Consider the following 9,101-nt stretch of genomic DNA (forward strand, 5'->3'; position numbering starts at 1 on the left):
AAGGAAAGGAGAGAACATAAAAGTTATTACTGATTTCCAAATGTAGACTAGGAACCTGAAACAGAAAAGGTAAATGAATTGTCAGAAGTCAAAGAACAAATGTTTGGTGGAAAAGGAACTAGAGAGATGAAGGCCTGGGAAAAAAGGGAAAGCATAAGGGAAAATAAATATTTTTCCCTTCCAAGAATTTTTAGTTATGAATATTTTTGGAAGTGATAAATAAGGTGTCTATTATTGTTATCTGTCTTTACACTCTTCTCCTGCCAAATAACTTGTAGAAACTATGCCACAGGAAGATTTTAGTGTACAACTCCCTGTGGTGTCAGATCATTAAAATTCCTAAAGTGTGGGCTGAGAAGGACAAGACGAGCTGCAGAAGCAGAGCCATGCCTGCTTTCTTCAGGGGGGTCTCTTATATTTTCCAGAGGACTGTTCCCATGTAGCCTCCCTTCATGTAGTTTAAAAAATTATTATGGTAATTCAAAAAGACACATGCACCCCAATGTTCTTTGCAGCACTATTTACAACAGCCAGGACATGGAAGCAACCTAAGTGTCCATCGACAGATGAATGGATAAAGAAGATGTGGCACATATATACAATGGAATATTACTCAGCCATAAAAAGGAACGAAATTGAGTTATTTGTAGTGAGGTGGATGGACATAGAGTCTGTCATACAGAGTGAAGTAAGTCAGAAAGAGAAAAACAAATACCGTATGCTAACGCAGATATATGGAATCCAAAAAAAAAAAAGTGGTTCTGATGAACCTAGGGGCAGGACAGGAATAAAGACGCAGATGTAGAGAATGGACTTGAGGACAGGGGGAGGGGGAAGGGTAAGCTGGGACGAAGTGAGAGAGTGGCATGGACATATATACACTGCCAAATGTAAAATCGATAGCTAGTGGGAAGCAGCTGCATAGCACAGGGAGATCAGCTCTGTGCTTTGCGACTACCTAGAGGGGTGGGATAGGGAGAGTGGGAGGGAGACGCAAGAGGGAGGGGATATGGGGATATATGTATACGTATAGATGATTCACTTTGTTATACAGCAGAAACTAACACAACATTGTAAAGCAATTATACTCCAATAAAGATGTTAAAAAAATATTATGGTAATAAATATATATATATATAACATAAAATTTACCATCTTAACCATTTTTAAGTTCAGTTCAGTGACACTAAGTGTATTCAGGTTGCTGTACAACCGTCACCACCATCCACCTCCAGAACTTTTTCATCTTCCCAACCTAAACTCTGTCCCCATTAGATAGCAACTCCCCATCCCCTCCTCCCCGCAGCCCCTGGCACCCGTCATTCTACTTCCTGTCTCTATGAATTTGACTGCTCTGGGTACCGCATGTAAGTGGAATCAGACAGTATTTGTCCTTTTGTGACTGGCTTATTTCACTCAGCACAATGTCTTCATGGTTTATCCATGTTGTAGCCTGTGTCAGAATGTCCTTCCTTTTGAAGGCTGAATACTATTCCATTGTGTGCATCTAGCACTTCTGTTTACCCCTTATCGGTGGATGAGCATTCTGGCTTTTGCAAAGAATGCTGCTATGAATAGGGGTGTGCAAGCATCTGTTCTAGGTGTGCTTTCAGTTCCTTTGGGGTATATCCCCAGAAGTGGAATTGCTGGATCATATGGACCAGTGTAGGTTAAATTTTTTGAGAAGCCACCATACTGTTTTTTTCTACCCCTTGTGGAGTTCTGATCTAAAATGGGGAGAGGAGGTCTCCCTCCCCCTAAGAAGTGAAGAGCTGGGACAGCAACACCCACTTACCTCAGGTGGGGCTCTATCCGGGCAGGTCTCCCTGCCTGCTCAGAAGTTCCCAACTTCAGCTCTGCCGTCTTTTGCCTCTGTCTTCTACATGTGACCACAAGTCGGGGGCCTCACAGCATCCCTGCCCAGCCAGCGATGTCAAGGAAAGAAACGCAAGTCGTAGACGGCACATTTTCGTGTTCAGAAATTTAAAAAGTAAAAATAATCATGGGAGCATTAATGAAACCTCACGTATTTTTGTTTCTCCTTACATTACTGAACTTTTTTTGTGAGGTGGAGGGAAGCCCATTTTTGTCCCCTGTGGTTTCGAACTTTCCAGAGGTTTTGTATATTTTGGGGAACCTGAAACTCTATCGTCCTGAGGCCTAGCTTGGGGCTCTAGTTATCCAGCCCAGGCCACCACCAGCCTTTCCTGGAAGGGATGGGAGCCCTCGGGCCCTCACTGCATGGGGGGTGGGGTGGTGAGACGTGCCCAGGAACCCAGGTTAGGGAAGGGGTGAGGAAGCCCCCTGCCAGCTGCTCTTTACTGTGCTGGTCTGGCTTTACTGTCATATACACTCCCCTGCTTGTCCTGTTCTGTCAGAGGGTAAACCCCAGGGACGATGAAGATGCTGTAACTCCTGACGAAACCAGCCAGAACTGTCTAAAAACCACTCAAAACCCACCCCAGGGAGAGGTCCAGAGAGAGACTTTCTGAGGATCACCTGTTTTAGGTCCACTGTCCCTGGTCTTCCAACACATACACACACACACACACACACACACTTTTTATTAGTTTTTATTGTTGAACTGTTACATATTCACTGCTAAAATTAAAAGTACTGTACAAGGTAGAAAGGGACAGTCTTTGTCACCACCAGCCCCTCTCCCTTCACCAGATCACTCTAAAATTCTGACTGTTCTTCTGAAGACTGTCCTTTTTCTGGGCTGTTTGATATTGAACATGTAATTAAAAGACAGTCTCCAGAAATCACATTTCTTACTGTTGTGTGAGCAAACTAATGAACATTTTTGGCCTCAGTTTTCAAATCTGTTAAATGGGTATAATAATAATTTTTCTCTCAGAGGGTTCCTGTGAAGGTTAAATGAGATGGGAATCACTTAGTGATGCCTGGCACATAAATGAATAAACAAACAAACAAACAAGTAAATATTATTAATGTTATTAGCTGTGGGCAGAAGAGGAGGCTTGCATTCAGCCCAGTGATCCTGTTCTGGCTACCTATGCTGACCTGCGTCCAGGCAGGAGATCTGTGGACAGCCGTCTGACAAGTTCCGGCTGTCTGTCCGGGAATCCTCCTGCAGGCCCAGGAGCTCATGGCTATGTTGTGCTTGGTGGTGGCTCCCCCCACTGTGGTGACATTACTGCTGGTAAGAATGTCCCCTGGGGACCAGGAGGTCGCAAGGTGACTAAATGCTGGTCAGGGTGGGCACTCTATTTGGGCCTGGGTCTCCAGAAGACCTCATTGCCTGAAGAATTACCTGAAGTCCCTGCGACGTGGGCAGAGGTAGTGACAGTTTGAAGACAAGTGGCCTCAGGGCCAGGCTCTGACTTGACTCTGCATGTCCGCTCTGTTCTGACCTTTGCTCTCTGCTCCAGCCTGTCAGGCTTTGGTTTTTTTAAAAAATTGAGATATGTTTCACATATCATAAAATTCCTTATTTTAAAATGTAGAGTTTGGTGGTTTTTACTGTATTCACAGGGCTGTGCCACCATCACCACTATCTAAATCCAGAGCGTTCCCTTCACCCGGGCTGTAATTTGGTTGGATCTAATCAATGTTTACTGAGAGTTTCTTAAAGAAAATCCCAGGCTCTCTAGTTGGAGTGGCCCTCGGGGTTTTGTTGGTCTAACCCCATTCTGGCTTCATCTTCTGGGTCGGCCTCCTATTTCTGACCACACCCGCTCCCTCCTCTCCCCCACATTGACTTGTTGAACCAGGACCATGGCTGTGAACGGTGGCAGTACTCTGGGTTCTCACCGTGCACCACGCACCACCCTGAGCTCTTCATGTGCATGTTCTCTTATCCTTTTATTTTACCTCGTTTCACAGAAGGCCCTTGAACCCTGACATGTTTCTCACTGTGCCCGCCGACTCTGAACCCCTCACTGTGCCCTCCTCAGGTTGGCGATGTTCTCCTCACGCTCTCTGCTAAATCACACCAACAACAAATTGGGTTGCAGGTGACAGAGACCAAACGATCACATGTGTTTTCTCATTGGACCCTCCCATTAATCTTGTGTGCTCAAGAGGCAAAACACTTTCCCTCCTTTGAAACTGCTCCTGGACGTCTCCCCGCTTGAGAGCCATCTGAGTCCAGCCCCTCCAGGCACTTCAGAGACCAGTTCAGCATTTCCTTATTCACACTTCACTGGCATCCTCTCAGATCAATGTCTCCATAAAGCTGAGGTTCTATGTGTGCATATTTGCCGTCTCCTACCTCTCATGTTTATATGTACATTGTGCATTTGGGTTCATCTTGTTTCTTCTTTGGGACACCAAGCCTGCAGGGGTGGGGACCACCTGATAATTTCCTTTTCAAGGGCAGAGAGGACTCCTTTGGAGGGCTGGTCCCAGGTCTTGGGCTCTCTCATACCTTCTTCAAGTGGCAGAATCCTCTTTTCTATGGGACACTTAGGCTTAGTTGGAGCAAATGTCCAAAGTTGGCCAATTTGAAGATGTACTCAGAATTTTCCCGAGACTTTCTAGCTGGAGGCAATGGTGAGAAAGCTATCTGTCTATCCCAGCTGGGTTCCAAAGTTGGCGGGATGTGCATCTTCAGGCTCCACTCATGGAAGAGAGCCTGCTGGGTCATGAGGGCCCTTATGACATATTTTGATCCCCTAGATTCAACTCTGCCTTTATTAAACTAATCTGAATTGTTTTAGGTACTTGGAGCTGAAAAAGTCCTAACACAGGACTGCACACACGGAATACTCCACAATCTTATTGACTGATGGGTCCTTATAAACGGGGAGACTGTGGAATCAAAGGAACGAAATCTCCTTTCTTCTTATGGTGTGACAAGCAACTTATATCACAGTCTAGCCTTCCTTTGACAGTCCATGTTTTAAAAGGAAGAAGGTGCCGTCATTGTTCTCATCCCAGACCAGCACCCATGTTTAATTAAAAGAGATAACGTGCTACTAAAGTGTGAGGAGAAGACCCATTACCAATGCTCTTCCCTTTACGGGCTTTTCTCATAGGAAAGTCCCTTGACTGCTGGCTGATACACCACTGATTTGCATACATATATAAAATCACAGAGTACATGTGCTCTTTACCCAGTTTCCCTCAGTGATTACATCTGACATAGAGTACAATATCAAAACCAGGAAATTGACATGGTGCAGTGTGTATAGTTCTGTGTCATTTTCTCACATGTAGATTCATGTAACCACTGCTGCAATCAAGATACAGAACTCTTCCATCGCCACAAAGACCCCCCTCGTGCTACTCCTTCACAGTCACACTCATTCCCTTCCCTCCCAACATCCCAGATCCCTGGCAACCACCAATTCTCTCCATCTCTGTAACTTAGTTATTTTGAGCATGTTATATAAATGAAGTCATACAGTATGTGACCTTGTGAGATTGGCTTTTTTAATCAGCATAATGTCCTGCTGAGTGGAACCCCATGCTATGGATGCACCACTGTTTATTTAACCATTAACCTACTGAGGGACATTTTGGTTTTTTCCAGCTCTTGGCTATTGTAAATGAAGCAGCTAAAAGTAATTGCAAATAGATTTTGATGTGGACATGGTTCTCATTGCTCTGGGACAAATGCCCAGGAGTGTGATTGCTGGGTCATATGGTAAAGTGTATATTTAGTTTTGTAAGAAACCACCAAATTGTCTTCCAGAGTGGGCGTACCATTTTACATTCCACCAGCAACGTATGAGACAACCAGTTTTTCTGCATCCCTGACAGCATTTGGTATCATCATTATTTTTAATTTTAGCTCTTCTGATAGGTGTGTAGTGATATTTATCGTGGTCTTAATTTGCATTTTCCCACTGGCCAGTGATGTTGAAAATCTTTCCATATGTTTATTTACCATTTGTATATCCTCTTCAGTGAAATGTCTCTTCATGTCTTTTGCCCATTTTCTAACTGGGTTGTTTACTTTTTCACTGTTGAGCTTTGAGAGTTCTTTGTGTAGTCTAGATACGAACCCTTTGCCAGATACGTGCTTTGCAAATATCTTCTCCCTGTCTCTAACTTGTCCTTATTCTTAAGAGGGTCTTTCACTGAGAAAAGTTTTTAATTTTTATGAAGTCCAATTTACTGATTTTTCTTTTATAGATTGTAGTTTTGGTGTCAGGTCTAAGAAACCTTCACCAAGCCCTGTGTTCTGAAGATTTTCTCTGATGTTTTCTTCTAAAAGTTTTCTACCAATACATTTTACATTTAAATCCATGACCCATTTTAAGTTAGTTTTGTATAAGGTGTATGTTTAGCTCAAGATTTATTTATTTGTTTTACCTGTGGCTATCCAGTTGGTCCAGTGCCATTTGTTTGTTTGTTTTTTCTTTTTTTCAGTGTTGTTTGTTGAAAAGACTATCCTTCTTCCATTGAGTTGTTTTTGCTCCTTTGTCAAAAATCAGCTGGCTGTACTTGTATGAGTCTGTTTCTGCATCCTCCATTCTGTTCCATTGATCACTGAATCTATTTCTCTACCAGTGTTATACAGTCTTGGTTACTATAGCTATATAGTAAGTCTTGAAATCAGGTAGAATGATCCCTCCCACTTTATTCTACTTTTTCAAAATTATTTTAGCCATTCTAATTCTTTTGTATTTCTACATAAATGTTTCTTTCTATTTATTACATAAATAATCTTGTTTGTAGCTACAAAAAGTCTTACTGATATTTTCACAAGAATTGCATTAAAACTATATATGAATTTTGGGAGAATTGACATCTTTACTCTGTTGAGTCTTCCAATCCACAAACATGGTATGTCTCTCCATTTATTTAGATCTTCTTTGATTTCTTCTACCAGTGTTTTATAATTTTTCATATACAGTTCTATGTAACAAAACAACATGTTTTGTTAGACTTACTCTTAATTATTTAATTTTTTCAGCAATTGTAAACAGTATTGTACTTTTAATTTCAATTTCCACATGTTCATTGCTAGTATGTGGAAATGTAATGAATTGTTGATCTTGTATCCTGCAACCTTACTGAACTTATTTATTCGTTCTAGAGATGTGTTTTTGGTAGATTCTTTAGGGTTTTCTCTTTAGATGATCATGTTATCTGCAAATAGGAATGCTTTTATTTCTTCCTTTCTGATCTGTATTCCTTTTATTTCCTTTACTTGCCTTATTGTTTTGGCTAGAACTTCTAGTACTATGTTGAACAGAAGTGGTGAGAGTGGAAACCCTTGTCTTAATCTCAGTCTTAGGGAGAAAACATTCAGTCTTTCACCGTTAAGTATAATGTTAGCAGTAGGTCTTTTGTAAATGCTCTCTATCAAGTCGAGAAAATTTTTCCTCTATTTCTGCTTTTCAGAGAGATTTTGTCATGAAGGGTGTCAAATTTTATCAAAAGCTTTTTTCTGTACCAATCGATACGTACCAATCAATATTTTCAAATATTGAACCAACTTTGCATCCCTGGAATAAATCTCACTAGTGGTAGTATATAATTCTTTTTATATGTTGCTGCATTCTATTTGCTAACATTATGTTAAGGTTTTTGCGTCTATATAAATGAGAGATATTGGTCTGTTGTGTTCTTTTTTGTGTATTCCTTAGTCTTGTTTTGGTAACACTAGCCTCATAAAATGCCTTGGGAAATGTTTCTTCCATTTATATTTTCTGGAGGTGATTGTGTAGAACTGGTGATATTTCTTCATATTCATAACCTTTGGTAGAATTCTCCAGTAAAATCATCTGGGTCTGGATATTTCTTTTGGGGGGAATTAAATCATAAATTCAATTTTCTTAAGAGTTATAGGGCTATTCAAATGGTCTATTTCATATTAAGTAAGTTGTGGTAGTTTGTAGTTTTTGCGGAATTGGTCCATTTTATCTAAGTTATCAGCCGTATGTGTGTAGAATTAATCACATTATTCCCGTATTATTCTTTGATGTCTGCAGGGTCTGAAATGACGTCCCTCGTTTCATTCCTGATCTTGGTAGCTTGCATCTTCTCTCTCTTTTTAAAATTTTCAGTTTTTCTAGAGTTTTGCCAATTTTACCGATCTTTTCAAAGAGCCAGATTTTCGTTTCATTGATTTTTCTCTATTTTTTTCCTGTTTTCAATTTCATTGATATTTAACCTTGCCTTTATTATTTTCTTCCTCCTACTTGCTTTGGATTTAATTTGCTCTTATTTTTCTATCTTCTAGAGATGGGAGCTTAGATGACTGATTTGAGACTTTTCCTCTTTTTCTAATATAAGTATTTAGTGTTATAAATTTCCGTCTCAGCACTGCTTTAGCTGTGTCTCTCAAATTTTTTAATGTTGTGTTTTCATTTTCATTCAGTTCAACGTGTTTTGTGATTTTCTTTGAGATGCCCTCTTTGAATGATGGATTATTTAGAAGTGTCTTGTTTAGTTTCTAAATGTATAGAGATTTCCCATTATTTTTCTGCTACCGATTTCTTGTTTGATTTCATTGTGGGAGAGAACACACACTGTATGATTTCAATTCTTTTATTTTCTTTTTAAATTTTTATTCATTTATTTATTTTGACTGTGCCCAGTCTTCATTGCGGCATGTGGGATCTTTCAGTTGCGGCATGCGGACTTCTTAGTTGCGGCATGCATGCGGGATCTAGTTCCCTGACCAGGGATCGAACCCAGGTCCCCTGCATTGGGAGCCCGGAGTCTTATCCACTGGACCACCAGGGAAGTCCCTCAATTCTTTTAAATTTGTCGTAGTTTGTCTTATGATCCAGGATATGGTCTATATTGGTTCCATGGACATTTGAAAAAAATATGTATTTGCTGTTGTTGGGTGGAATGTGGCATAAATGTTGATTATATCCTGTTGGTTGATGGTGTTCCTATGGTGTTTTTGAATATATTTCTTCATACAGCACTTTTAGTGGGTGCATAGGTATTACATTATATGTATGGAACTTATCACTGTCTACCGGTATCAGGATTTTACCAGCTTGAGTGAAGTGTAGAAAACTGACTTTCCTTTATGTTCCTTTACTCTCTTGCATTTATAATTGTCTACATACACTGAGAACCACATCACTGTTATAATTGTTGCTTCAACTGCCAAATATAATTTTAAAAAACCAAGAAGAGAAGGAAAATCTATTGTGTTTAGTCAT

Source organism: Balaenoptera musculus, chromosome 6 (assembly GCF_009873245.2).
Source record: "Balaenoptera musculus isolate JJ_BM4_2016_0621 chromosome 6, mBalMus1.pri.v3, whole genome shotgun sequence".
Classification (NCBI taxonomy): domain Eukaryota; kingdom Metazoa; phylum Chordata; class Mammalia; order Artiodactyla; family Balaenopteridae; genus Balaenoptera; species Balaenoptera musculus.